Source organism: Sus scrofa, chromosome 1 (genome assembly GCF_054392235.1).
Source record: "Sus scrofa isolate SSC_HxYL_T2T_F1_AM1 chromosome 1, Sscrofa_HxYL_maternal_Yorkshire_Landrace_v2.0, whole genome shotgun sequence".
NCBI classification, from domain to species: Eukaryota; Metazoa; Chordata; class Mammalia; order Artiodactyla; family Suidae; genus Sus; species Sus scrofa.
This window is the reverse complement of record NC_139383.1, coordinates 151,914,412-151,940,535: the sequence shown is the minus strand read 5'-3', so window position 1 is coordinate 151,940,535 and position 26,124 is coordinate 151,914,412. Positions and strand designations below refer to the sequence as shown.

At 72.2% G+C, this 26,124-nt stretch overlaps 9 non-coding genes across 9 annotated transcripts; all 9 read left to right on the top strand.

Annotated features, from left to right (window-relative positions):
* Positions 1-1,853: 1,853 nt before the first annotated feature.
* LOC146406643 (small nucleolar RNA SNORD116) lies at positions 1,854-1,947 on the top strand. Its single transcript, XR_014833759.1, has one exon. It is a non-coding gene; the product is annotated as a small nucleolar RNA SNORD116 (small nucleolar RNA).
* Positions 1,948-4,555: 2,608 nt separating this feature from the next.
* Positions 4,556-4,649, top strand: LOC146406642 (small nucleolar RNA SNORD116). The gene has a single exon (XR_014833749.1). It is a non-coding gene; the product is annotated as a small nucleolar RNA SNORD116 (small nucleolar RNA).
* Positions 4,650-7,256: 2,607 nt separating this feature from the next.
* On the top strand, positions 7,257-7,350 carry LOC146406641 (small nucleolar RNA SNORD116). The gene has a single exon (XR_014833748.1). It is a non-coding gene; the product is annotated as a small nucleolar RNA SNORD116 (small nucleolar RNA).
* A 2,615-nt stretch (positions 7,351-9,965) lies between these two features.
* On the top strand, positions 9,966-10,059 carry LOC146406640 (small nucleolar RNA SNORD116). Its single transcript, XR_014833747.1, has one exon. It is a non-coding gene; the product is annotated as a small nucleolar RNA SNORD116 (small nucleolar RNA).
* A 2,616-nt stretch (positions 10,060-12,675) lies between these two features.
* LOC146406639 (small nucleolar RNA SNORD116) lies at positions 12,676-12,769 on the top strand. The gene has a single exon (XR_014833745.1). It is a non-coding gene; the product is annotated as a small nucleolar RNA SNORD116 (small nucleolar RNA).
* Positions 12,770-15,377: 2,608 nt separating this feature from the next.
* On the top strand, positions 15,378-15,471 carry LOC146406638 (small nucleolar RNA SNORD116). Its single transcript, XR_014833739.1, has one exon. It is a non-coding gene; the product is annotated as a small nucleolar RNA SNORD116 (small nucleolar RNA).
* A 2,607-nt stretch (positions 15,472-18,078) lies between these two features.
* On the top strand, positions 18,079-18,172 carry LOC146406637 (small nucleolar RNA SNORD116). The gene has a single exon (XR_014833724.1). It is a non-coding gene; the product is annotated as a small nucleolar RNA SNORD116 (small nucleolar RNA).
* A 2,615-nt stretch (positions 18,173-20,787) lies between these two features.
* LOC146406636 (small nucleolar RNA SNORD116) lies at positions 20,788-20,881 on the top strand. Its single transcript, XR_014833710.1, has one exon. It is a non-coding gene; the product is annotated as a small nucleolar RNA SNORD116 (small nucleolar RNA).
* A 2,616-nt stretch (positions 20,882-23,497) lies between these two features.
* LOC146406635 (small nucleolar RNA SNORD116) lies at positions 23,498-23,591 on the top strand. The gene has a single exon (XR_014833704.1). It is a non-coding gene; the product is annotated as a small nucleolar RNA SNORD116 (small nucleolar RNA).
* The last annotated feature ends 2,533 nt before the right edge of the window (positions 23,592-26,124 follow it).

The window sequence follows — 26,124 nt, the reverse complement described above, 5'->3', positions numbered from 1 at the left end:
GTGGAAGGCAGGACGGAGGGGTCCCGGGCACGTGAATGGGAGCTGGGTGCCTGTGCCCTGGCCGGTCATGGGTGCCGGCGGGGCAGAGAAGTGTGAGCCCGCGGCCAGCTCCCGGGGCCGCTAAGGTGTCCACACACGGGGCTGGGCATTGAGGCCGTGCGGCGCCCCTGCCCTGGCTGAGGCCGTGTTCCCGGGGAGGGAGGACAGGGAGTTGCGCAGTGGGAGGCAGTGTGATGTTGATACCCAGCAGAGCTAGCCACGCCTGCGGACTGGAGCCCAGCCGAGCTGGTGCCGGGCGGGAGCTGGTGGCAAGGAGGGAGTCTGCTGTGGAGGAAAGGGGGCAGGTGGCGGCGGAAGGGGCGTGAGTTTCGGTGCGAGGGTCCCGCTGGGCCCAGGGTCTAGTGCGTCTCCCGTGGAGATGCTGGTGCTGGAGTTAGGGAGGCCTGGGTGTGCATGGGTGTGGCACGCAAAGGAGAGGGTCCCATGGGGCCCGGCGGGCCTTCCGGTGCTGGCGGCGGGGCTGTGGCGTGTGCCTTGCGTGGGCCCCGAGCGCCCAACTGGTGGCAGGCTCCGGGCGCCTGGCGGCAGGCGGTCTGTGCGGGTTGCGTTGTGTCCGGTGGACAGGCGGCAGCCGTGGGGCGGGGTTTGGGGCAGGCAGGCCTCCGGTGTCCCTAGAGTGCCCCGGGGAGACCTGCCTGAGGGACCCAGGTCCCGCGTGCCAGGGGTCCTGGTGTGGCGGGCCTGGAGGGTGAAGGGCGAGCGACCCGAGCCCACAGCCTGGCGGCAGGGGACGCCCCTGGCCATTGGCGGTCAGGGCGAGGTGCGGCCCTGCGGGGTCTCGCCCAGGCTCCAGGGCCCTTGGGGTCCCGGAGGGTCCAGCAGAAGGGTCTGTGTTTTGCCCGGGGTCCTGAGAGCGTGCTGGGGATAGCAGGGGTGGAGTGCAGGTGTGCCCATGGGCGCCCCGGGTCCAGGGCCCGCGGAGCCGCTCTCGGGGCGGAGACGTTGCCCCCAGGGGCACGTCAGCGGTCCTGAGGTGAGGCTCCTGCAGAGCACTCTGGGCCGCGTGTGTCTCTCCCTGCGTGGGCAGGCAGTGTCGGTGGCCGGAGCGAGGGTGTTTTCCCATCGGGGTGAGAGGGAGAGCCCCAGGGTGGGCCTGGGGGCGGAATCGGACTCGGGGTTGGGGTGGACTCTTCTGAAGCTGGGAGGGGTGCGGGTGGGCAGGGCCTTAGGGAGCCTGAGGGAGGCGCGGTTCCTGGGGGAAGGGTGTGGCGAGGCGGCGGCAGCCCGCGTGGCGCTGTGGCGCCCCAGCGAAGGGGCAGTGCTGGCCACTCGTGTGGCCCTTTGGCTGCTGGCACCCAGTGAGAGGGGGGAGGCCAGGGACAGGTGGCAGCCAGGCTGCCCACAGGCCCTGGGCGGTGGGGGGCCCGGCCCCTGTGCCTTGGGCAGCCGGGCCCCTTGCTGAGGCGTGCTTGCGCGTGTCCGTTGTCGCCCTCACCCAGCTGCTGCGGCGGAGAAACGGAGGCCAGCGCGGGGAGCGGAAGCCGGAGCCTGTCGGGAGCGACCCCGGGAAGGCCAGTCCCTCCTGCCGGAGGGAGGCGTGTTGGCGTGCGGCCGGTGGCGGGATCGATGGCCACCTGGTAGGCGATGGTAAGCGGCAGTGGCCTGCGCCAAGGTAGCCCCCGGGGGGCGGTGTGTGGCGCCCGGACCCGCACCCTGAGCTCCCGGGGGTGGAGCTGTCCTGCTTGCCCGCGGTTGGGCTCGGGAGCCTGCGGGCCGCGGCCAGGAGGGAGCTGGCTGGCCGTCCCCGCGGTGGGGGTTGTGGCGGTGGCCGTCCCGCGGGTGTGCCCGTGCTCGGATCGATGATGACACCCACAAACGCATTCCTTGGAAAATCTGAACAAAATGAGTGAGAACTCACTACCGTCTCCTCATCGCAAACTGAGGTCCGGCACGTGGCTCCCACAGGGGACGTCGGGGGAGGGTCCCGTTGCCTTGGCTCCCTTGGGTGCGTGCAGCCCTGGGGCACAGGTGGGGGCAGGCAGGCCTCCGGTGGCCGCGGAGGGCCATGGGGAGAGGAGCCTTGGGGCTGGCCTCCTCGAGGGCAGCCCCGGGGCCCCGGGGCCCCGGTGCCCGGCGGGAAAGCCTTGGGAGTGGCAGGCCCAGTGTGGGGTGGGCTGCCTGCGGTGTGTGTGAGCGCCGCTGGGCTCTCAGGCCTGCGGCTGCCTCCGTGAGGCCTCCGCGGGGTCCTGCCCGCGGTGTCGGGCGCAGAGGGTGTCTGTAGGTTGCGGGTGAGCAGCGGGGGCCTTGGCCTCGGCGGGACTGCCGACCCAGGTTCTGGTGGGGAGAGAGGAGGCCGGCCGGGGGGCCTTGCCGAGATGGCCGTTTGGGCGGGGTCGGACGCCTTGGCCTGGGCCTTCACGGGGTCGGCGGGGCTGCCAGTGCCTTTCCCTCGCAGAGTCCTTGGTGGTCATCGAGAACCCTGGAGCCCCTGCGGCATTTCCCAGAGACGTGGAGGCGATGGGGCGCCAGGTGGCCCTGGGCGGTGCCGAGTCGGCCGCGGACTGGGGTCGAGAGAAGTGCAGGAGGGCCAGAGGTCCTGGGCCAGTGTGCGCAGAGCACCGTGAGGGGGAGTGTTGGGTGCCCGGGGCGGCAGTGCCTTCAGGGCGGCCTGGGCTATGATGTGGGATATCCTCAGAGATTTGGGCGGCGCGTGGAAGGCAGGACGGAGGGGTCCCGGGCACGTGAATGGGAGCTGGGTGCCTGTGCCCTGGCCGGTCATGGGTGCCGGCGGGGCAGAGAAGTGTGAGCCCGCGGCCAGCTCCCGGGGCCGCTAAGGTGTCCACACACGGGGCTGGGCATTGAGGCCGTGCGGCGCCCCTGCCCTGGCTGAGGCCGTGTTCCCGGGGAGGGAGGACAGGGAGTTGCGCAGTGGGAGGCAGTGTGATGTTGATACCCAGCAGAGCTAGCCACGCCTGCGGACTGGAGCCCAGCCGAGCTGGTGCCGGGCGGGAGCTGGTGGCAAGGAGGGAGTCTGCTGTGGAGGAAAGTGGGCAGGCGGCGGCGGAAGGGGCGTGAGTTTCGGTGCGAGGGTCCCGCTGGGCCCAGGGTCTAGTGCGTCTCCCGTGGAGATGCTGGTGCTGGAGTTAGGGAGGCCTGGGTGTGCATGGGTGTGGCACGCAAAGGAGAGGGTCCCATGGGGCCCGGCGGGCCTTCCGGTGCTGGCGGCGGGGCTGTGGCGTGTGCCTTGCGTGGGGCCCGAGCGCCCAACTGGTGGCAGGCTCCGGGCGCCCGGCGGCAGGCGGTCTGTGCGGGTTGCGTTGTGTCCGGTGGACAGGCGGCAGCCGTGGGGCGGGGTTTGGGGCAGGCAGGCCTCCGGTGTCCCCAGGGTGCCCCGGGGAGACCTGCCTGAGGGACCCAGGTCCCGCGCGCCAGGGGGCCTGGTGTGGCGGGCCTGGAGGGTGAAGGGCGAGCGACCCGAGCCCACAGCCTGGCGGCAGGGGACGCCCCTGGCCATTGGCGGTCAGGGCGAGGTGCGGCCCTGCGGGGTCTCGCACAGGCTCCAGGGCCCTTGGGGTCCCGGAGTGTCCAGCAGAAGGGTCTGTGTTTTGCCCGGGGTCCTGAGAGCGTGCTGGGGATAGCAGGGGTGGAGTGCAGGTGTGCCCATGGGCGCCCCGGGTCCAGGGCCCGCGGAGCCGCTCTCGGGGCGGAGACCTTGCCCCCAGGGGCACGTCAGCGGTCCTGAGGTGAGGCTCCTGCAGAGCACTCTGGGCCGCGTGTGTTTCTCCCTGCGTGGGCAGGCAGTGTCGGTGGCCGGAGCGAGGGTGTTTTCCCATCGGGGTGAGAGGGAGAGCCCCAGGGTGGGCCTGGGGGCGGAATCGGACTCGGGGTTGGGGTGGACTCTTCTGAAGCTGGGAGGGGTGCGGGTGGGCAGGGCCTTAGGGAGCCTGAGGGAGGCGCGGTTCCTGGTGTGGCGAGGCGGCGGCAGCCCGTGTCGCGCTGTGGCGCCCCAGCGAAGGGGCAGTGCTGGCCACTCGTGTGGCCCTTTGGCTGCTGGCACCCAGTGAGAGGGGGGAGGCCAGGGACAGGTGGCAGCCAGGCTGCCCACAGGCCCTGGGCGGTGGGGGGCCCGGCCCCTGTGCCTTGGGCAGCCGGGCCCCTTGCTGAGGCGTGCTTGCGCGTGTCCGTTGTCGCCCTCACCCAGCTGCTGCGGCGGAGAAACGGAGGCCAGCGCGGGGAGCGGAAGCCGGAGCCTGTCGGGAGCGACCCCGGGAAGGCCAGTCCCTCCTGCCGGAGGGAGGCGTGTTGGCGTGCGGCCGGTGGCGGGATCGATGGCCACCTGGTAGGCGATGGTAAGCGGCAGTGGCCTGCGCCCAGGTAGCCCCCGGGGGGCGGTGTGTGGCGCCCGGACCCGCACCCTGAGCTCCCGGGGGTGGAGCTGACCTGCTTGCCCGCGGTTGGGCTCGGGAGCCTGCGGGCCGCGGCCAGGAGGGAGCTGGCTGGCCGTCCCGGCGGTGGGGGCTGTGGCGGTGGCCGTCCCGCGGGTGTGCCCGTGCTCGGATCGATGATGACACCCACAAACGCATTCCTTGGAAAATCTGAACAAAATGAGTGAGAACTCACTACCGTCTCCTCATCGCAAACTGAGGTCCGGCACGTGGCTCCCACAGGGGACGTCGGGGGAGGGTCCCGTTGCCTTGGCTCCCCTGGGTGCGTGCAGCCCTGGGGCGCAGGTGGGGGCAGGCAGGCCTCCGGTGGCCGCGGAGGGCCATGGGGAGAGGAGCCTTGGGGCTGGCCTCCTCGAGGGCAGCCCCGGGGCCCCGGGGCCCCGGTGCCCGGCGGGAAAGCCTTGGGAGTGGCAGGCCCAGTGTGGGGTGGGCTGCCTGCGGTGTGTGTGAGCGCCGCTGGGCTCTCAGGCCTGCGGCTGCCTCCGTGAGGCCTCCGCGGGGTCCTGCCCGCGGTGTCGGGCGCAGAGGCTGTCTGTAGGTTGCGGGTGAGCAGCGGGGGCCTTGGCCTCGGCGGGACTGCCGACCCAGGTTCTGGTGGGGAGAGAGGAGGCCGGCCGGGGGGCCTTGCCGAGATGGCCGTTTGGGCGGGGTCGGACGCCTTGGCCTGGGCCTTCACGGGGTCGGCGGGGCTGCCAGTGCCTTTCCCTCGCAGAGTCCTTGGTGGTCATCGAGAACCCTGGACCCCTGCGGCATTTCCCAGAGAGGTGGAGGCGGTGGGGCGCCAGGTGGCCCTGGGCGGTGCCGAGTCGGCCGCGGACTGGGGTCGAGAGAAGTGCAGGAGGGCCAGAGGTCCTGGGCCAGTGTGCGCAGAGCACCGTGAGGGGGAGTGTTGGGTGCCCGGGGCGGCAGTGCCTTCAGGGCGGCCTGGGCTATGATGTGGGATATCCTCAGAGATTTGGGCGGCGCGTGGAAGGCAGGACGGAGGGGTCCCGGGCACGTGAATGGGAGCTGGGTGCCTGTGCCCTGGCCGGTCATGGGTGCCGGCGGGGCAGAGAAGTGTGAGCCCGCGGCCAGCTCCCGGGGCCGCTAAGGTGTCCACACACGAGGCTGGGCATTGAGGCCGTGCGGCGCCTCTGCCCTGGCTGAGGCCGTGTTCCCGGGGAGGGAGGACAGGGAGTTGCGCAGTGGGAGGCAGTGTGAGGTTGATACCCAGCAGAGCTAGCCACGCCTGCGGACTGGAGCCCAGCCGAGCTGGTGCCGGGCGGGAGCTGGTGGCAAGGAGGGAGTCTGCTGTGGAGGAAAGTGGGCAGGCGGCGGCGGAAGGGGCGTGAGTTTCGGTGCGAGGGTCCCGCTGGGCCCAGGGTCTAGTGCGTCTCCCGTGGAGATGCTGGTGCTGGAGTTAGGGAGGCCTGGGTGTGCATGGGTGTGGCACGCAAAGGAGAGGGTCCCATGGGGCCCGGCGGGCCTTCCGGTGCTGGCGGCGGGGCTGTGGCGTGTGCCTTGCGTGGGGCCCGAGCGCCCAACTGGTGGCAGGCTCCGGGCGCCCGGCGGCAGGCGGTCTGTGCGGGTTGCGTTGTGTCCGGTGGACAGGCGGCAGCCGTGGGGCGGGGTTTGGGGCAGGCAGGCCTCCGGTGTCCCCAGGGTGTCCCGGGGAGACCTGCCTGAGGGACCCAGGTCCCGCGCGCCAGGGGGCCTGGTGTGGCGGGCCTGGAGGGTGAAGGGCGAGCGACCCGAGCCCACAGCCTGGCGGCAGGGGACGCCCCTGGCCATTGGCGGTCAGGGCGAGGTGCGGCCCTGCGGGGTCTCGCCCAGGCTCCAGGGCCCTTGGGGTCCCGGAGGGTCCAGCAGAAGGGTCTGTGTTTTGCCCGGGGTCCTGAGAGCGTGCTGGGGATAGCAGGGGTGGAGTGCAGGTGTGCCCATGGGCGCCCCGGGTCCAGGGCCCGCGGAGCCGCTCTCGGGGCGGAGACCTTGCCCCCAGGGGCACGTCAGCGGTCCTGAGGTGAGGCTCCTGCAGAGCACTCTGGGCCGCGTGTGTCTCTCCCTGCGTGGGCAGGCAGTGTCGGTGGCCGGAGCGAGGGTGTTTTCCCATCGGGGTGAGAGGGAGAGCCCCAGGGTGGGCCTGGGGGCGGAATCGGACTCGGGGTTGGGGTGGACTCTTCTGAAGCTGGGAGGGGTGCGGGTGGGCAGGGCCTTAGGGAGCCTGAGGGAGGCGCGGTTCCTGGTGTGGCGAGGCGGCGGCAGCCCGTGTCGCGCTGTGGCGCCCCAGCGAAGGGGCAGTGCTGGCCACTCGTGTGGCCCTTTGGCTGCTGGCACCCAGTGAGAGGGGGGAGGCCAGGGACAGGTGGCAGCCAGGCTGCCCACAGGCCCTGGGCGGTGGGGGGCCCGGCCCCTGTGCCTTGGGCAGCCGGGCCCCTTGCTGAGGCGTGCTTGCGCGTGTCCGTTGTCGCCCTCACCCAGCTGCTGCGGCGGAGAAACGGAGGCCAGCGCGGGGAGCGGAAGCCGGAGCCTGTCGGGAGCGACCCCGGGAAGGCCAGTCCCTCCTGCCGGAGGGAGGCGTGTTGGCGTGCGGCCGGTGGCGGGATCGATGGCCACCTGGTAGGCGATGGTAAGCGGCAGTGGCCTGCGCCCAGGTAGCCCCCGGGGGGCGGTGTGTGGCGCCCGGACCCGCACCCTGAGCTCCCGGGGGTGGAGCTGACCTGCTTGCCCGCGGTTGGGCTCGGGAGCCTGCGGGCCGCGGCCAGGAGGGAGCTGGCTGGCCGTCCCGGCGGTGGGGGCTGTGGCGGTGGCCGTCCCGCGGGTGTGCCCGTGCTCGGATCGATGATGACACCCACAAACGCATTCCTTGGAAAATCTGAACAAAATGAGTGAGAACTCACTACCGTCTCCTCATCGCAAACTGAGGTCCGGCACGTGGCTCCCACAGGGGACGTCGGGGGAGGGTCCCGTTGCCTTGGCTCCCTTGGGTGCGTGCAGCCCTGGGGCGCAGGTGGGGGCAGGCAGGCCTCCGGTGGCCGCGGAGGGCCATGGGGAGAGGAGCCTTGGGGCTGGCCTCCTCGAGGGCAGCCCCGGGGCCCCGGGGCCCCGGTGCCCGGCGGGAAAGCCTTGGGAGTGGCAGGCCCAGTGTGGGGTGGGCTGCCTGCGGTGTGTGTGAGCGCCGCTGGGCTCTCAGGCCTGCGGCTGCCTCCGTGAGGCCTCCGCGGGGTCCTGCCCGCGGTGTCGGGCGCAGAGGCTGTCTGTAGGTTGCGGGTGAGCAGCGGGGGCCTTGGCCTCGGCGGGACTGCCGACCCAGGTTCTGGTGGGGAGAGAGGAGGCCGGCCGGGGGGCCTTGCCGAGATGGCCGTTTGGGCGGGGTCGGACGCCTTGGCCTGGGCCTTCACGGGGTCGGCGGGGCTGCCAGTGCCTTTCCCTTGCAGAGTCCTTGGTGGTCATCGAGAACCCTGGACCCCTGCGGCATTTCCCAGAGAGGTGGAGGCGGTGGGGCGCCAGGTGGCCCTGGGCGGTGCCGAGTCGGCCGCGGACTGGGGTCGAGAGAAGTGCAGGAGGGCCAGAGGTCCTGGGCCAGTGTGCGCAGAGCACCGTGAGGGGGAGTGTTGGGTGCCCGGGGCGGCAGTGCCTTCAGGGCGGCCTGGGCTATGATGTGGGATATCCTCAGAGATTTGGGCGGCGCGTGGAAGGCAGGACGGAGGGGTCCCGGGCACGTGAATGGGAGCTGGGTGCCTGTGCCCTGGCCGGTCATGGGTGCCGGCGGGGCAGAGAAGTGTGAGCCCGCGGCCAGCTCCCGGGGCCGCTAAGGTGTCCACACACGAGGCTGGGCATTGAGGCCGTGCGGCGCCTCTGCCCTGGCTGAGGCCGTGTTCCCGGGGAGGGAGGACAGGGAGTTGCGCAGTGGGAGGCAGTGTGAGGTTGATACCCAGCAGAGCTAGCCACGCCTGCGGACTGGAGCCCAGCCGAGCTGGTGCCGGGCGGGAGCTGGTGGCAAGGAGGGAGTCTGCTGTGGAGGAAAGTGGGCAGGCGGCGGCGGAAGGGGCGTGAGTTTCGGTGCGAGGGTCCCGCTGGGCCCAGGGTCTAGTGCGTCTCCCGTGGAGATGCTGGTGCTGGAGTTAGGGAGGCCTGGGTGTGCATGGGTGTGGCACGCAAAAGGGAGGGTCCCATGGGGCCCGGCGGGCCTTCCGGTGCTGGCGGCGGGGCTGTGGCGTGTGCCTTGCGTGGGCCCCGAGCGCCCAACTGGTGGCAGGCTCCGGGCGCCTGGCGGCAGGCGGTCTGTGCGGGTTGCGTTGTGTCCGGTGGACAGGCGGCAGCCGTGGGGCGGGGTTTGGGGCAGGCAGGCCTCCGGTGTCCCTAGAGTGCCCCGGGGAGACCTGCCTGAGGGACCCAGGTCCCGCGTGCCAGGGGGCCTGGTGTGGCGGGCCTGGAGGGTGAAGGGCGAGCGACCCGAGCCCACAGCCTGGCGGCAGGGGACGCCCCTGGCCATTGGCGGTCAGGGCGAGGTGCGGCCCTGCGGGGTCTCGCCCAGGCTCCAGGGCCCTTGGGGTCCCGGAGGGTCCAGCAGAAGGGTCTGTGTTTTGCCCGGGGTCCTGAGAGCGTGCTGGGGATAGCAGGGGTGGAGTGCAGGTGTGCCCATGGGCGCCCCGGGTCCAGGGCCCGCGGAGCCGCTCTCGGGGCGGAGACGTTGCCCCCAGGGGCACGTCAGCGGTCCTGAGGTGAGGCTCCTGCAGAGCACTCTGGGCCGCGTGTGTCTCTCCCTACGTGGGCAGGCAGTGTCGGTGGCCGGAGCGAGGGTGTTTTCCCATCGGGGTGAGAGGGAGAGCCCCAGGGTGGGCCTGGGGGCGGAATCGGACTCGGGGTTGGGGTGGACTCTTCTGAAGCTGGGAGGGGTGCGGGTGGGCAGGGCCTTAGGGAGCCTGAGGGAGGCGCGGTTCCTGGGGGAAGGGTGTGGCGAGGCGGCGGCAGCCCGCGTGGCGCTGTGGCGCCCCAGCGAAGGGGCAGTGCTGGCCACTCGTGTGGCCCTTTGGCTGCTGGCACCCAGTGAGAGGGGGGAGGCCAGGGACAGGTGGCAGCCAGGCTGCCCACAGGCCCTGGGCGGTGGGGGGCCCGGCCCCTGTGCCTTGGGCAGCCGGGCCCCTTGCTGAGGCGTGCTTGCGCGTGTCCGTTGTCGCCCTCACCCAGCTGCTGCGGCGGAGAAACGGAGGCCAGCGCGGCGAGCGGAAGCCGGAGCCTGTCGGGAGCGACCCCGGGAAGGCCAGTCCCTCCTGCCGGAGGGAGGCGTGTTGGCGTGCGGCCGGTGGCGGGATCGATGGCCACCTGGTAGGCGATGGTAAGCGGCAGTGGCCTGCGCCAAGGTAGCCCCCGGGGGGCGGTGTGTGGCGCCCGGACCCGCACCCTGAGCTCCCGGGGGTGGAGCTGTCCTGCTTGCCCGCGGTTGGGCTCGGGAGCCTGCGGGCCGCGGCCAGGAGGGAGCTGGCTGGCCGTCCCCGCGGTGGGGGTTGTGGCGGTGGCCGTCCCGCGGGTGTGCCCGTGCTCGGATCGATGATGACACCCACAAACGCATTCCTTGGAAAATCTGAACAAAATGAGTGAGAACTCACTACCGTCTCCTCATCGCAAACTGAGGTCCGGCACGTGGCTCCCACAGGGGACGTCGGGGGAGGGTCCCGTTGCCTTGGCTCCCTTGGGTGCGTGCAGCCCTGGGGCGCAGGTGGGGGCAGGCAGGCCTCCGGTGGCCGCGGAGGGCCATGGGGAGAGGAGCCTTGGGGCTGGCCTCCTCGAGGGCAGCCCCGGGGCCCCGGGGCCCCGGTGCCCGGCGGGAAAGCCTTGGGAGTGGCAGGCCCAGTGTGGGGTGGGCTGCCTGCGGTGTGTGTGAGCGCCGCTGGGCTCTCAGGCCTGCGGCTGCCTCCGTGAGGCCTCCGCGGGGTCCTGCCCGCGGTGTCGGGCGCAGAGGGTGTCTGTAGGTTGCGGGTGAGCAGCGGGGGCCTTGGCCTCGGCGGGACTGCCGACCCAGGTTCTGGTGGGGAGAGAGGAGGCCGGCCGGGGGGCCTTGCCGAGATGGCCGTTTGGGCGGGGTCGGACGCCTTGGCCTGGGCCTTCACGGGGTCGGCGGGGCTGCCAGTGCCTTTCCCTCGCAGAGTCCTTGGTGGTCATCGAGAACCCTGGAGCCCCTGCGGCATTTCCCAGAGACGTGGAGGCGATGGGGCGCCAGGTGGTCCTGGGCGGTGCCGAGTCGGCCGCGGACTGGGGTCGAGAGAAGTGCAGGAGGGCCAGAGGTCCTGGGCCAGTGTGCGCAGAGCACCGTGAGGGGGCGTGTTGGGTGCCCGGGGCGGCAGTGCCTTCAGGGCGGCCTGGGCTATGATGTGGGATATCCTCAGAGATTTGGGCGGCGCGTGGAAGGCAGGACGGAGGGGTCCCGGGCACGTGAATGGGAGCTGGGTGCCTGTGCCCTGGCCGGTCATGGGTGCCGGCGGGGCAGAGAAGTGTGAGCCCGCGGCCAGCTCCCGGGGCCGCTAAGGTGTCCACACACGGGGCTGGGCATTGAGGCCGTGCGGCGCCCCTGCCCTGGCTGAGGCCGTGTTCCCGGGGAGGGAGGACAGGGAGTTGCGCAGTGGGAGGCAGTGTGATGTTGATACCCAGCAGAGCTAGCCACGCCTGCGGACTGGAGCCCAGCCGAGCTGGTGCCGGGCGGGAGCTGGTGGCAAGGAGGGAGTCTGCTGTGGAGGAAAGGGGGCAGGTGGCGGCGGAAGGGGCGTGAGTTTCGGTGCGAGGGTCCCGCTGGGCCCAGGGTCTAGTGCGTCTCCCGTGGAGATGCTGGTGCTGGAGTTAGGGAGGCCTGGGTGTGCATGGGTGTGGCACGCAAAGGAGAGGGTCCCATGGGGCCCGGCGGGCCTTCCGGTGCTGGCGGCGGGGCTGTGGCGTGTGCCTTGCGTGGGCCCCGAGCGCCCAACTGGTGGCAGGCTCCGGGCGCCTGGCGGCAGGCGGTCTGTGCGGGTTGCGTTGTGTCCGGTGGACAGGCGGCAGCCGTGGGGCGGGGTTTGGGGCAGGCAGGCCTCCGGTGTCCCTAGAGTGCCCCGGGGAGACCTGCCTGAGGGACCCAGGTCCCGCGTGCCAGGGGTCCTGGTGTGGCGGGCCTGGAGGGTGAAGGGCGAGCGACCCGAGCCCACAGCCTGGCGGCAGGGGACGCCCCTGGCCATTGGCGGTCAGGGCGAGGTGCGGCCCTGCGGGGTCTCGCCCAGGCTCCAGGGCCCTTGGGGTCCCGGAGGGTCCAGCAGAAGGGTCTGTGTTTTGCCCGGGGTCCTGAGAGCGTGCTGGGGATAGCAGGGGTGGAGTGCAGGTGTGCCCATGGGCGCCCCGGGTCCAGGGCCCGCGGAGCCGCTCTCGGGGCGGAGACGTTGCCCCCAGGGGCACGTCAGCGGTCCTGAGGTGAGGCTCCTGCAGAGCACTCTGGGCCGCGTGTGTCTCTCCCTGCGTGGGCAGGCAGTGTCGGTGGCCGGAGCGAGGGTGTTTTCCCATCGGGGTGAGAGGGAGAGCCCCAGGGTGGGCCTGGGGGCGGAATCGGACTCGGGGTTGGGGTGGACTCTTCTGAAGCTGGGAGGGGTGCGGGTGGGCAGGGCCTTAGGGAGCCTGAGGGAGGCGCGGTTCCTGGGGGAAGGGTGTGGCGAGGCGGCGGCAGCCCGCGTGGCGCTGTGGCGCCCCAGCGAAGGGGCAGTGCTGGCCACTCGTGTGGCCCTTTGGCTGCTGGCACCCAGTGAGAGGGGGGAGGCCAGGGACAGGTGGCAGCCAGGCTGCCCACAGGCCCTGGGCGGTGGGGGGCCCGGCCCCTGTGCCTTGGGCAGCCGGGCCCCTTGCTGAGGCGTGCTTGCGCGTGTCCGTTGTCGCCCTCACCCAGCTGCTGCGGCGGAGAAACGGAGGCCAGCGCGGGGAGCGGAAGCCGGAGCCTGTCGGGAGCGACCCCGGGAAGGCCAGTCCCTCCTGCCGGAGGGAGGCGTGTTGGCGTGCGGCCGGTGGCGGGATCGATGGCCACCTGGTAGGCGATGGTAAGCGGCAGTGGCCTGCGCCAAGGTAGCCCCCGGGGGGCGGTGTGTGGCGCCCGGACCCGCACCCTGAGCTCCCGGGGGTGGAGCTGTCCTGCTTGCCCGCGGTTGGGCTCGGGAGCCTGCGGGCCGCGGCCAGGAGGGAGCTGGCTGGCCGTCCCCGCGGTGGGGGTTGTGGCGGTGGCCGTCCCGCGGGTGTGCCCGTGCTCGGATCGATGATGACACCCACAAACGCATTCCTTGGAAAATCTGAACAAAATGAGTGAGAACTCACTACCGTCTCCTCATCGCAAACTGAGGTCCGGCACGTGGCTCCCACAGGGGACGTCGGGGGAGGGTCCCGTTGCCTTGGCTCCCTTGGGTGCGTGCAGCCCTGGGGCACAGGTGGGGGCAGGCAGGCCTCCGGTGGCCGCGGAGGGCCATGGGGAGAGGAGCCTTGGGGCTGGCCTCCTCGAGGGCAGCCCCGGGGCCCCGGGGCCCCGGTGCCCGGCGGGAAAGCCTTGGGAGTGGCAGGCCCAGTGTGGGGTGGGCTGCCTGCGGTGTGTGTGAGCGCCGCTGGGCTCTCAGGCCTGCGGCTGCCTCCGTGAGGCCTCCGCGGGGTCCTGCCCGCGGTGTCGGGCGCAGAGGGTGTCTGTAGGTTGCGGGTGAGCAGCGGGGGCCTTGGCCTCGGCGGGACTGCCGACCCAGGTTCTGGTGGGGAGAGAGGAGGCCGGCCGGGGGGCCTTGCCGAGATGGCCGTTTGGGCGGGGTCGGACGCCTTGGCCTGGGCCTTCACGGGGTCGGCGGGGCTGCCAGTGCCTTTCCCTCGCAGAGTCCTTGGTGGTCATCGAGAACCCTGGAGCCCCTGCGGCATTTCCCAGAGACGTGGAGGCGATGGGGCGCCAGGTGGCCCTGGGCGGTGCCGAGTCGGCCGCGGACTGGGGTCGAGAGAAGTGCAGGAGGGCCAGAGGTCCTGGGCCAGTGTGCGCAGAGCACCGTGAGGGGGAGTGTTGGGTGCCCGGGGCGGCAGTGCCTTCAGGGCGGCCTGGGCTATGATGTGGGATATCCTCAGAGATTTGGTCGGCGCGTGGAAGGCAGGACGGAGGGGTCCCGGGCACGTGAATGGGAGCTGGGTGCCTGTGCCCTGGCCGGTCATGGGTGCCGGCGGGGCAGAGAAGTGTGAGCCCGCGGCCAGCTCCCGGGGCCGCTAAGGTGTCCACACACGGGGCTGGGCATTGAGGCCGTGCGGCGCCCCTGCCCTGGCTGAGGCCGTGTTCCCGGGGAGGGAGGACAGGGAGTTGCGCAGTGGGAGGCAGTGTGATGTTGATACCCAGCAGAGCTAGCCACGCCTGCGGACTGGAGCCCAGCCGAGCTGGTGCCGGGCGGGAGCTGGTGGCAAGGAGGGAGTCTGCTGTGGAGGAAAGTGGGCAGGCGGCGGCGGAAGGGGCGTGAGTTTCGGTGCGAGGGTCCCGCTGGGCCCAGGGTCTAGTGCGTCTCCCGTGGAGATGCTGGTGCTGGAGTTAGGGAGGCCTGGGTGTGCATGGGTGTGGCACGCAAAGGAGAGGGTCCCATGGGGCCCGGCGGGCCTTCCGGTGCTGGCGGCGGGGCTGTGGCGTGTGCCTTGCGTGGGGCCCGAGCGCCCAACTGGTGGCAGGCTCCGGGCGCCCGGCGGCAGGCGGTCTGTGCGGGTTGCGTTGTGTCCGGTGGACAGGCGGCAGCCGTGGGGCGGGGTTTGGGGCAGGCAGGCCTCCGGTGTCCCCAGGGTGCCCCGGGGAGACCTGCCTGAGGGACCCAGGTCCCGCGCGCCAGGGGGCCTGGTGTGGCGGGCCTGGAGGGTGAAGGGCGAGCGACCCGAGCCCACAGCCTGGCGGCAGGGGACGCCCCTGGCCATTGGCGGTCAGGGCGAGGTGCGGCCCTGCGGGGTCTCGCACAGGCTCCAGGGCCCTTGGGGTCCCGGAGTGTCCAGCAGAAGGGTCTGTGTTTTGCCCGGGGTCCTGAGAGCGTGCTGGGGATAGCAGGGGTGGAGTGCAGGTGTGCCCATGGGCGCCCCGGGTCCAGGGCCCGCGGAGCCGCTCTCGGGGCGGAGACCTTGCCCCCAGGGGCACGTCAGCGGTCCTGAGGTGAGGCTCCTGCAGAGCACTCTGGGCCGCGTGTGTTTCTCCCTGCGTGGGCAGGCAGTGTCGGTGGCCGGAGCGAGGGTGTTTTCCCATCGGGGTGAGAGGGAGAGCCCCAGGGTGGGCCTGGGGGCGGAATCGGACTCGGGGTTGGGGTGGACTCTTCTGAAGCTGGGAGGGGTGCGGGTGGGCAGGGCCTTAGGGAGCCTGAGGGAGGCGCGGTTCCTGGTGTGGCGAGGCGGCGGCAGCCCGTGTCGCGCTGTGGCGCCCCAGCGAAGGGGCAGTGCTGGCCACTCGTGTGGCCCTTTGGCTGCTGGCACCCAGTGAGAGGGGGGAGGCCAGGGACAGGTGGCAGCCAGGCTGCCCACAGGCCCTGGGCGGTGGGGGGCCCGGCCCCTGTGCCTTGGGCAGCCGGGCCCCTTGCTGAGGCGTGCTTGCGCGTGTCCGTTGTCGCCCTCACCCAGCTGCTGCGGCGGAGAAACGGAGGCCAGCGCGGGGAGCGGAAGCCGGAGCCTGTCGGGAGCGACCCCGGGAAGGCCAGTCCCTCCTGCCGGAGGGAGGCGTGTTGGCGTGCGGCCGGTGGCGGGATCGATGGCCACCTGGTAGGCGATGGTAAGCGGCAGTGGCCTGCGCCCAGGTAGCCCCCGGGGGGCGGTGTGTGGCGCCCGGACCCGCACCCTGAGCTCCCGGGGGTGGAGCTGACCTGCTTGCCCGCGGTTGGGCTCGGGAGCCTGCGGGCCGCGGCCAGGAGGGAGCTGGCTGGCCGTCCCGGCGGTGGGGGCTGTGGCGGTGGCCGTCCCGCGGGTGTGCCCGTGCTCGGATCGATGATGACACCCACAAACGCATTCCTTGGAAAATCTGAACAAAATGAGTGAGAACTCACTACCGTCTCCTCATCGCAAACTGAGGTCCGGCACGTGGCTCCCACAGGGGACGTCGGGGGAGGGTCCCGTTGCCTTGGCTCCCCTGGGTGCGTGCAGCCCTGGGGCGCAGGTGGGGGCAGGCAGGCCTCCGGTGGCCGCGGAGGGCCATGGGGAGAGGAGCCTTGGGGCTGGCCTCCTCGAGGGCAGCCCCGGGGCCCCGGGGCCCCGGTGCCCGGCGGGAAAGCCTTGGGAGTGGCAGGCCCAGTGTGGGGTGGGCTGCCTGCGGTGTGTGTGAGCGCCGCTGGGCTCTCAGGCCTGCGGCTGCCTCCGTGAGGCCTCCGCGGGGTCCTGCCCGCGGTGTCGGGCGCAGAGGCTGTCTGTAGGTTGCGGGTGAGCAGCGGGGGCCTTGGCCTCGGCGGGACTGCCGACCCAGGTTCTGGTGGGGAGAGAGGAGGCCGGCCGGGGGGCCTTGCCGAGATGGCCGTTTGGGCGGGGTCGGACGCCTTGGCCTGGGCCTTCACGGGGTCGGCGGGGCTGCCAGTGCCTTTCCCTCGCAGAGTCCTTGGTGGTCATCGAGAACCCTGGACCCCTGCGGCATTTCCCAGAGAGGTGGAGGCGGTGGGGCGCCAGGTGGCCCTGGGCGGTGCCGAGTCGGCCGCGGACTGGGGTCGAGAGAAGTGCAGGAGGGCCAGAGGTCCTGGGCCAGTGTGCGCAGAGCACCGTGAGGGGGAGTGTTGGGTGCCCGGGGCGGCAGTGCCTTCAGGGCGGCCTGGGCTATGATGTGGGATATCCTCAGAGATTTGGGCGGCGCGTGGAAGGCAGGACGGAGGGGTCCCGGGCACGTGAATGGGAGCTGGGTGCCTGTGCCCTGGCCGGTCATGGGTGCCGGCGGGGCAGAGAAGTGTGAGCCCGCGGCCAGCTCCCGGGGCCGCTAAGGTGTCCACACACGAGGCTGGGCATTGAGGCCGTGCGGCGCCTCTGCCCTGGCTGAGGCCGTGTTCCCGGGGAGGGAGGACAGGGAGTTGCGCAGTGGGAGGCAGTGTGAGGTTGATACCCAGCAGAGCTAGCCACGCCTGCGGACTGGAGCCCAGCCGAGCTGGTGCCGGGCGGGAGCTGGTGGCAAGGAGGGAGTCTGCTGTGGAGGAAAGTGGGCAGGCGGCGGCGGAAGGGGCGTGAGTTTCGGTGCGAGGGTCCCGCTGGGCCCAGGGTCTAGTGCGTCTCCCGTGGAGATGCTGGTGCTGGAGTTAGGGAGGCCTGGGTGTGCATGGGTGTGGCACGCAAAGGAGAGGGTCCCATGGGGCCCGGCGGGCCTTCCGGTGCTGGCGGCGGGGCTGTGGCGTGTGCCTTGCGTGGGGCCCGAGCGCCCAACTGGTGGCAGGCTCCGGGCGCCCGGCGGCAGGCGGTCTGTGCGGGTTGCGTTGTGTCCGGTGGACAGGCGGCAGCCGTGGGGCGGGGTTTGGGGCAGGCAGGCCTCCGGTGTCCCCAGGGTGTCCCGGGGAGACCTGCCTGAGGGACCCAGGTCCCGCGCGCCAGGGGGCCTGGTGTGGCGGGCCTGGAGGGTGAAGGGCGAGCGACCCGAGCCCACAGCCTGGCGGCAGGGGACGCCCCTGGCCATTGGCGGTCAGGGCGAGGTGCGGCCCTGCGGGGTCTCGCCCAGGCTCCAGGGCCCTTGGGGTCCCGGAGGGTCCAGCAGAAGGGTCTGTGTTTTGCCCGGGGTCCTGAGAGCGTGCTGGGGATAGCAGGGGTGGAGTGCAGGTGTGCCCATGGGCGCCCCGGGTCCAGGGCCCGCGGAGCCGCTCTCGGGGCGGAGACCTTGCCCCCAGGGGCACGTCAGCGGTCCTGAGGTGAGGCTCCTGCAGAGCACTCTGGGCCGCGTGTGTCTCTCCCTGCGTGGGCAGGCAGTGTCGGTGGCCGGAGCGAGGGTGTTTTCCCATCGGGGTGAGAGGGAGAGCCCCAGGGTGGGCCTGGGGGCGGAATCGGACTCGGGGTTGGGGTGGACTCTTCTGAAGCTGGGAGGGGTGCGGGTGGGCAGGGCCTTAGGGAGCCTGAGGGAGGCGCGGTTCCTGGTGTGGCGAGGCGGCGGCAGCCCGTGTCGCGCTGTGGCGCCCCAGCGAAGGGGCAGTGCTGGCCACTCGTGTGGCCCTTTGGCTGCTGGCACCCAGTGAGAGGGGGGAGGCCAGGGACAGGTGGCAGCCAGGCTGCCCACAGGCCCTGGGCGGTGGGGGGCCCGGCCCCTGTGCCTTGGGCAGCCGGGCCCCTTGCTGAGGCGTGCTTGCGCGTGTCCGTTGTCGCCCTCACCCAGCTGCTGCGGCGGAGAAACGGAGGCCAGCGCGGGGAGCGGAAGCCGGAGCCTGTCGGGAGCGACCCCGGGAAGGCCAGTCCCTCCTGCCGGAGGGAGGCGTGTTGGCGTGCGGCCGGTGGCGGGATCGATGGCCACCTGGTAGGCGATGGTAAGCGGCAGTGGCCTGCGCCCAGGTAGCCCCCGGGGGGCGGTGTGTGGCGCCCGGACCCGCACCCTGAGCTCCCGGGGGTGGAGCTGACCTGCTTGCCCGCGGTTGGGCTCGGGAGCCTGCGGGCCGCGGCCAGGAGGGAGCTGGCTGGCCGTCCCGGCGGTGGGGGCTGTGGCGGTGGCCGTCCCGCGGGTGTGCCCGTGCTCGGATCGATGATGACACCCACAAACGCATTCCTTGGAAAATCTGAACAAAATGAGTGAGAACTCACTACCGTCTCCTCATCGCAAACTGAGGTCCGGCACGTGGCTCCCACAGGGGACGTCGGGGGAGGGTCCCGTTGCCTTGGCTCCCTTGGGTGCGTGCAGCCCTGGGGCGCAGGTGGGGGCAGGCAGGCCTCCGGTGGCCGCGGAGGGCCATGGGGAGAGGAGCCTTGGGGCTGGCCTCCTCGAGGGCAGCCCCGGGGCCCCGGGGCCCCGGTGCCCGGCGGGAAAGCCTTGGGAGTGGCAGGCCCAGTGTGGGGTGGGCTGCCTGCGGTGTGTGTGAGCGCCGCTGGGCTCTCAGGCCTGCGGCTGCCTCCGTGAGGCCTCCGCGGGGTCCTGCCCGCGGTGTCGGGCGCAGAGGCTGTCTGTAGGTTGCGGGTGAGCAGCGGGGGCCTTGGCCTCGGCGGGACTGCCGACCCAGGTTCTGGTGGGGAGAGAGGAGGCCGGCCGGGGGGCCTTGCCGAGATGGCCGTTTGGGCGGGGTCGGACGCCTTGGCCTGGGCCTTCACGGGGTCGGCGGGGCTGCCAGTGCCTTTCCCTTGCAGAGTCCTTGGTGGTCATCGAGAACCCTGGACCCCTGCGGCATTTCCCAGAGAGGTGGAGGCGGTGGGGCGCCAGGTGGCCCTGGGCGGTGCCGAGTCGGCCGCGGACTGGGGTCGAGAGAAGTGCAGGAGGGCCAGAGGTCCTGGGCCAGTGTGCGCAGAGCACCGTGAGGGGGAGTGTTGGGTGCCCGGGGCGGCAGTGCCTTCAGGGCGGCCTGGGCTATGATGTGGGATATCCTCAGAGATTTGGGCGGCGCGTGGAAGGCAGGACGGAGGGGTCCCGGGCACGTGAATGGGAGCTGGGTGCCTGTGCCCTGGCCGGTCATGGGTGCCGGCGGGGCAGAGAAGTGTGAGCCCGCGGCCAGCTCCCGGGGCCGCTAAGGTGTCCACACACGAGGCTGGGCATTGAGGCCGTGCGGCGCCTCTGCCCTGGCTGAGGCCGTGTTCCCGGGGAGGGAGGACAGGGAGTTGCGCAGTGGGAGGCAGTGTGAGGTTGATACCCAGCAGAGCTAGCCACGCCTGCGGACTGGAGCCCAGCCGAGCTGGTGCCGGGCGGGAGCTGGTGGCAAGGAGGGAGTCTGCTGTGGAGGAAAGTGGGCAGGCGGCGGCGGAAGGGGCGTGAGTTTCGGTGCGAGGGTCCCGCTGGGCCCAGGGTCTAGTGCGTCTCCCGTGGAGATGCTGGTGCTGGAGTTAGGGAGGCCTGGGTGTGCATGGGTGTGGCACGCAAAAGGGAGGGTCCCATGGGGCCCGGCGGGCCTTCCGGTGCTGGCGGCGGGGCTGTGGCGTGTGCCTTGCGTGGGCCCCGAGCGCCCAACTGGTGGCAGGCTCCGGGCGCCTGGCGGCAGGCGGTCTGTGCGGGTTGCGTTGTGTCCGGTGGACAGGCGGCAGCCGTGGGGCGGGGTTTGGGGCAGGCAGGCCTCCGGTGTCCCTAGAGTGCCCCGGGGAGACCTGCCTGAGGGACCCAGGTCCCGCGTGCCAGGGGGCCTGGTGTGGCGGGCCTGGAGGGTGAAGGGCGAGCGACCCGAGCCCACAGCCTGGCGGCAGGGGACGCCCCTGGCCATTGGCGGTCAGGGCGAGGTGCGGCCCTGCGGGGTCTCGCCCAGGCTCCAGGGCCCTTGGGGTCCCGGAGGGTCCAGCAGAAGGGTCTGTGTTTTGCCCGGGGTCCTGAGAGCGTGCTGGGGATAGCAGGGGTGGAGTGCAGGTGTGCCCATGGGCGCCCCGGGTCCAGGGCCCGCGGAGCCGCTCTCGGGGCGGAGACGTTGCCCCCAGGGGCACGTCAGCGGTCCTGAGGTGAGGCTCCTGCAGAGCACTCTGGGCCGCGTGTGTCTCTCCCTACGTGGGCAGGCAGTGTCGGTGGCCGGAGCGAGGGTGTTTTCCCATCGGGGTGAGAGGGAGAGCCCCAGGGTGGGCCTGGGGGCGGAATCGGACTCGGGGTTGGGGTGGACTCTTCTGAAGCTGGGAGGGGTGCGGGTGGGCAGGGCCTTAGGGAGCCTGAGGGAGGCGCGGTTCCTGGGGGAAGGGTGTGGCGAGGCGGCGGCAGCCCGCGTGGCGCTGTGGCGCCCCAGCGAAGGGGCAGTGCTGGCCACTCGTGTGGCCCTTTGGCTGCTGGCACCCAGTGAGAGGGGGGAGGCCAGGGACAGGTGGCAGCCAGGCTGCCCACAGGCCCTGGGCGGTGGGGGGCCCGGCCCCTGTGCCTTGGGCAGCCGGGCCCCTTGCTGAGGCGTGCTTGCGCGTGTCCGTTGTCGCCCTCACCCAGCTGCTGCGGCGGAGAAACGGAGGCCAGCGCGGCGAGCGGAAGCCGGAGCCTGTCGGGAGCGACCCCGGGAAGGCCAGTCCCTCCTGCCGGAGGGAGGCGTGTTGGCGTGCGGCCGGTGGCGGGATCGATGGCCACCTGGTAGGCGATGGTAAGCGGCAGTGGCCTGCGCCAAGGTAGCCCCCGGGGGGCGGTGTGTGGCGCCCGGACCCGCACCCTGAGCTCCCGGGGGTGGAGCTGTCCTGCTTGCCCGCGGTTGGGCTCGGGAGCCTGCGGGCCGCGGCCAGGAGGGAGCTGGCTGGCCGTCCCCGCGGTGGGGGTTGTGGCGGTGGCCGTCCCGCGGGTGTGCCCGTGCTCGGATCGATGATGACACCCACAAACGCATTCCTTGGAAAATCTGAACAAAATGAGTGAGAACTCACTACCGTCTCCTCATCGCAAACTGAGGTCCGGCACGTGGCTCCCACAGGGGACGTCGGGGGAGGGTCCCGTTGCCTTGGCTCCCTTGGGTGCGTGCAGCCCTGGGGCGCAGGTGGGGGCAGGCAGGCCTCCGGTGGCCGCGGAGGGCCATGGGGAGAGGAGCCTTGGGGCTGGCCTCCTCGAGGGCAGCCCCGGGGCCCCGGGGCCCCGGTGCCCGGCGGGAAAGCCTTGGGAGTGGCAGGCCCAGTGTGGGGTGGGCTGCCTGCGGTGTGTGTGAGCGCCGCTGGGCTCTCAGGCCTGCGGCTGCCTCCGTGAGGCCTCCGCGGGGTCCTGCCCGCGGTGTCGGGCGCAGAGGGTGTCTGTAGGTTGCGGGTGAGCAGCGGGGGCCTTGGCCTCGGCGGGACTGCCGACCCAGGTTCTGGTGGGGAGAGAGGAGGCCGGCCGGGGGGCCTTGCCGAGATGGCCGTTTGGGCGGGGTCGGACGCCTTGGCCTGGGCCTTCACGGGGTCGGCGGGGCTGCCAGTGCCTTTCCCTCGCAGAGTCCTTGGTGGTCATCGAGAACCCTGGAGCCCCTGCGGCATTTCCCAGAGACGTGGAGGCGATGGGGCGCCAGGTGGTCCTGGGCGGTGCCGAGTCGGCCGCGGACTGGGGTCGAGAGAAGTGCAGGAGGGCCAGAGGTCCTGGGCCAGTGTGCGCAGAGCACCGTGAGGGGGAGTGTTGGGTGCCCGGGGCGGCAGTGCCTTCAGGGCGGCCTGGGCTATGATGTGGGATATCCTCAGAGATTTGGGCGGCGCGTGGAAGGCAGGACGGAGGGGTCCCGGGCACGTGAATGGGAGCTGGGTGCCTGTGCCCTGGCCGGTCATGGGTGCCGGCGGGGCAGAGAAGTGTGAGCCCGCGGCCAGCTCCCGGGGCCGCTAAGGTGTCCACACACGGGGCTGGGCATTGAGGCCGTGCGGCGCCTCTGCCCTGGCTGAGGCCGTGTTCCCGGGGAGGGAGGACAGGGAGTTGCGCAGTGGGAGGCAGTGTGAGGTTGATACCCAGCAGAGCTAGCCACGCCTGCGGACTGGAGCCCAGCCGAGTTGGTGCCGGGCGGGAGCTGGTGGCAAGGAGGGAGTCTGCTGTGGAGGAAAGGGGGCAGGTGGCGGCGGAAGGGGCGTGAGTTTCGGTGCGAGGGTCCCGCTGGGCCCAGGGTCTAGTGCGTCTCCCGTGGAGATGCTGGTGCTGGAGTTAGGGAGGCCTGGGTGTGCATGGGTGTGGCACGCAAAGGAGAGGGTCCCATGGGGCCTGGCGGGCCTTCCGGTGCTGGCGGCGGGGCTGTGGCGTGTGCCTTGCGTGGGGCCCGAGCGCCCAACTGGTGGCAGGCTCCGGGCGCCCGGCGGCAGGCGGTCTGTGCGGGTTGCGTTGTGTCCGGTGGACAGGCGGCAGCCGTGGGGCGGGGTTTGGGGCAGGCAGGCCTCCGGTGTCCCCAGGGTGCCCCGGGGAGACCTGCCTGAGGGACCCAGGTCCCGCGCGCCAGGGGGCCTTGTGTGGCGGGCCTGGAGGGTGAAGGGCGAGCGACCCGAGCCCACAGCCTGGCGGCAGGGGACGCCCCTGGCCATTGGCGGTCAGGGCGAGGTGCGGCCCTGCGGGGTCTCGCACAGGCTCCAGGGCCCTTGGGGTCCCGGAGGGTCCAGCAGAAGGGTCTGTGTTTTGCCCGGGGTCCTGAGAGCGTGCTGGGGATAGCAGGGGTGGAGTGCTGGTGTGCCCATGGGCGCCCCGGGTCCAGGGCCCGCGGAGCCGCTCTCGGGGCGGAGACGTTGCCCCCAGGGGCACGTCAGCGGTCCTGAGGTGAGGCTCCTGCAGAGCACTCTGGGCCGCGTGTGTCTCTCCCTGCGTGGGCAGGCAGTGTCGGTGGCCGGAGCGAGGGTGTTTTCCCATCGGGGTGAGAGGGAGAGCCCCAGGGTGGGCCTGGGGGCGGAATCGGACTCGGGGTTGGGGTGGACTCTTCTGAAGCTGGGAGGGGTGCGGGTGGGCAGGGCCTTAGGGAGCCTGAGGGAGGCGCGGTTCCTGGGGGAAGGGTGTGGCGAGGCGGCGGCAGCCCGCGTGGCGCTGTGGCGCCCCAGCGAAGGGGCAGTGCTGGCCACTCGTGTGGCCCTTTGGCTGCTGGCACCCAGTGAGAGGGGGGAGGCCAGGGACAGGTGGCAGCCAGGCTGCCCACAGGCCCTGGGCGGTGGGGGGCCCGGCCCCTGTGCCTTGGGCAGCCGGGCCCCTTGCTGAGGCGTGCTTGCGCGTGTCCGTTGTCGCCCTCACCCAGCTGCTGCGGCGGAGAAACGGAGGCCAGCGCGGGGAGCGGAAGCCGGAGCCTGTCGGGAGCGACCCCGGGAAGGCCAGTCCCTCCTGCCGGAGGGAGGCGTGTTGGCGTGCGGCCGGTGGCGGGATCGATGGCCACCTGGTAGGCGATGGTAAGCGGCAGTGGCCTGCGCCAAGGTAGCCCCCGGGGGGCGGTGTGTGGCGCCCGGACCCGCACCCTCTGCTCCCGGGGGTGGAGCTGACCTGCTTGCCCGCGGTTGGGCTCGGGAGCCTGCGGGCCGCGGCCAGGAGGGAGCTGGCTGGCCGTCCCGGCGGTGGGGGCTGTGGCGGTGGCTGTCCCGCGGGTGTGCCCGTGCTCGGATCGATGATGACACCCACAAACGCATTCCTTGGAAAATCTGAACAAAATGAGTGAGAACTCACTACCGTCTCCTCATCGCAAACTGAGGTCCGGCACGTGGCTCCCACAGGGGACGTCGGGGGAGGGTCCCGTTGCCTTGGCTCCCTTGGGTGCGTGCAGCCCTGGGGCGCAGGTGGGGGCAGGCAGGCCTCCGGTGGCCGCGGAGGGCCATGGGGAGAGGAGCCTTGGGGCTGGCCTCCTCGAGGGCAGCCCCGGGGCCCCGGGGCCCCGGTGCCCGGCGGGAAAGCCTTGGGAGTGGCAGGCCCAGTGTGGGGTGGGCTGCCTGCGGTGTGTGTGAGCGCCGCTGGGCTCTCAGGCCTGCGGCTGCCTCCGTGAGGCCTCCGCGGGGTCCTGCCCGCGGTGTCGGGCGCAGAGGCTGTCTGTAGGTTGCGGGTGAGCAGCGGGGGCCTTGGCCTCGGCGGGACTGCCGACCCAGGTTCTGGTGGGGAGAGAGGAGGCCGGCCGGGGGGCCTTGCCGAGATGGCCGTTTGGGCGGGGTCGGACGCCTTGGCCTGGGCCTTCACGGGGTCGGCGGGGCTGCCAGTGCCTTTCCCTCGCAGAGTCCTTGGTGGTCATCGAGAACCCTGGAGCCCCTGCGGCATTTCCCAGAGACGTGGAGGCGGTGGGGCGCCAGGTGGCCCTGGGCGGTGCCGAGTCGGCCGCGGACTGGGGTCGAGAGAAGTGCAGGAGGGCCAGAGGTCCTGGGCCAGTGTGCGCAGAGCACCGTGAGGGGGAGTGTTGGGTGCCCGGGGCGGCAGTGCCTTCAGGGCGGCCTGGGCTATGATGTGGGATATCCTCAGAGATTTGGGCGGCGCGTGGAAGGCAGGACGGAGGGGTCCCGGGCACGTGAATGGGAGCTGGGTGCCTGTGCCCTGGCCGGTCATGGGTGCCGGCGGGGCAGAGAAGTGTGAGCCCGCGGCCAGCTCCCGGGGCCGCTAAGGTGTCCACACACGGGGCTGGGCATTGAGGCCGTGCGGCGCCCCTGGCCTGGCTGAGGCCGTGTTCCCGGGGAGGGAGGACAGGGAGTTGCGCAGTGGGAGGCAGTGTGAGGTTGATACCCAGCAGAGCTAGCCACGCCTGCGGACTGGAGCCCAGCCGAGCTGGTGCCGGGCGGGAGCTGGTGGCAAGGAGGGAGTCTGCTGTGGAGGAAAGGGGGCAGGTGGCGGCGGAAGGGGCGTGAGTTTCGGTGCGAGGGTCCCGCTGGGCCCAGGGTCTAGTGCGTCTCCCGTGGAGATGCTGGTGCTGGAGTTAGGGAGGCCTGGGTGTGCATGGGTGTGGCACGCAAAGGAGAGGGTCCCATGGGGCCCGGCGGGCCTTCCGGTGCTGGCGGCGGGGCTGTGGCGTGTGCCTTGCGTGGGGCCCGAGCGCCCAACTGGTGGCAGGCTCCGGGCGCCCGGCGGCAGGCGGTCTGTGCGGGTTGCGTTGTGTCCGGTGGACAGGCGGCAGCCGTGGGGCGGGGTTTGGGGCAGGCAGGCCTCCGGTGTCCCCAGGGTGCCCCGGGGAGACCTGCCTGAGGGACCCAGGTCCCGCGCGCCAGGGGGCCTTGTGTGGCGGGCCTGGAGGGTGAAGGGCGAGCGACCCGAGCCCACAGCCTGGCGGCAGGGGACGCCCCTGGCCATTGGCGGTCAGGGCGAGGTGCGGCCCTGCGGGGTCTCGCACAGGCTCCAGGGCCCTTGGGGTCCCGGAGGGTCCAGCAGAAGGGTCTGTGTTTTGCCCGGGGTCCTGAGAGCGTGCTGGGGATAGCAGGGGTGGAGTGCAGGTGTGCCCATGGGCGCCCCGGGTCCAGGGCCCGCGGAGCCACTCTCGGGGCGGAGACGTTGCCCCCAGGGGCACGTCAGCGGTCCTGAGGTGAGGCTCCTGCAGAGCACTCTGGGCCGCGTGTGTCTCTCCCTGCGTGGGCAGGCAGTGTCGGTGGCCGGAGCGAGGGTGTTTTCCCATCGGGGTGAGAGGGAGAGCCCCAGGGTGGGCCTGGGGGCGGAATCGGACTCGGGGTTGGGGTGGACTCTTCTGAAGCTGGGAGGGGTGCGGGTGGGCAGGGCCTTAGGGAGCCTGAGGGAGGCGCGGTTCCTGGGGGAAGGGTGTGGCGAGGCGGCGGCAGCCCGCGTGGCGCTGTGGCGCCCCAGCGAAGGGGCAGTGCTGGCCACTCGTGTGGCCCTTTGGCTGCTGGCACCCAGTGAGAGGGGGGAGGCCAGGGACAGGTGGCAGCCAGGCTGCCCACAGGCCCTGGGCGGTGGGGGGCCCGGCCCCTGTGCCTTGGGCAGCCGGGCCCCTTGCTGAGGCGTGCTTGCGCGTGTCCGTTGTCGCCCTCACCCAGCTGCTGCGGCGGAGAAACGGAGGCCAGCGCGGGGAGCGGAAGCCGGAGCCTGTCGGGAGCGACCCCGGGAAGGCCAGTCCCTCCTGCCGGAGGGAGGCGTGTTGGCGTGCGGCCGGTGGCGGGATCGATGGCCACCTGGTAGGCGATGGTAAGCGGCAGTGGCCTGCGCCAAGGTAGCCCCCGGGGGGCGGTGTGTGGCGCCCGGACCCGCACCCTCTGCTCCCGGGGGTGGAGCTGACCTGCTTGCCCGCGGATGGGCTCGGGAGCCTGC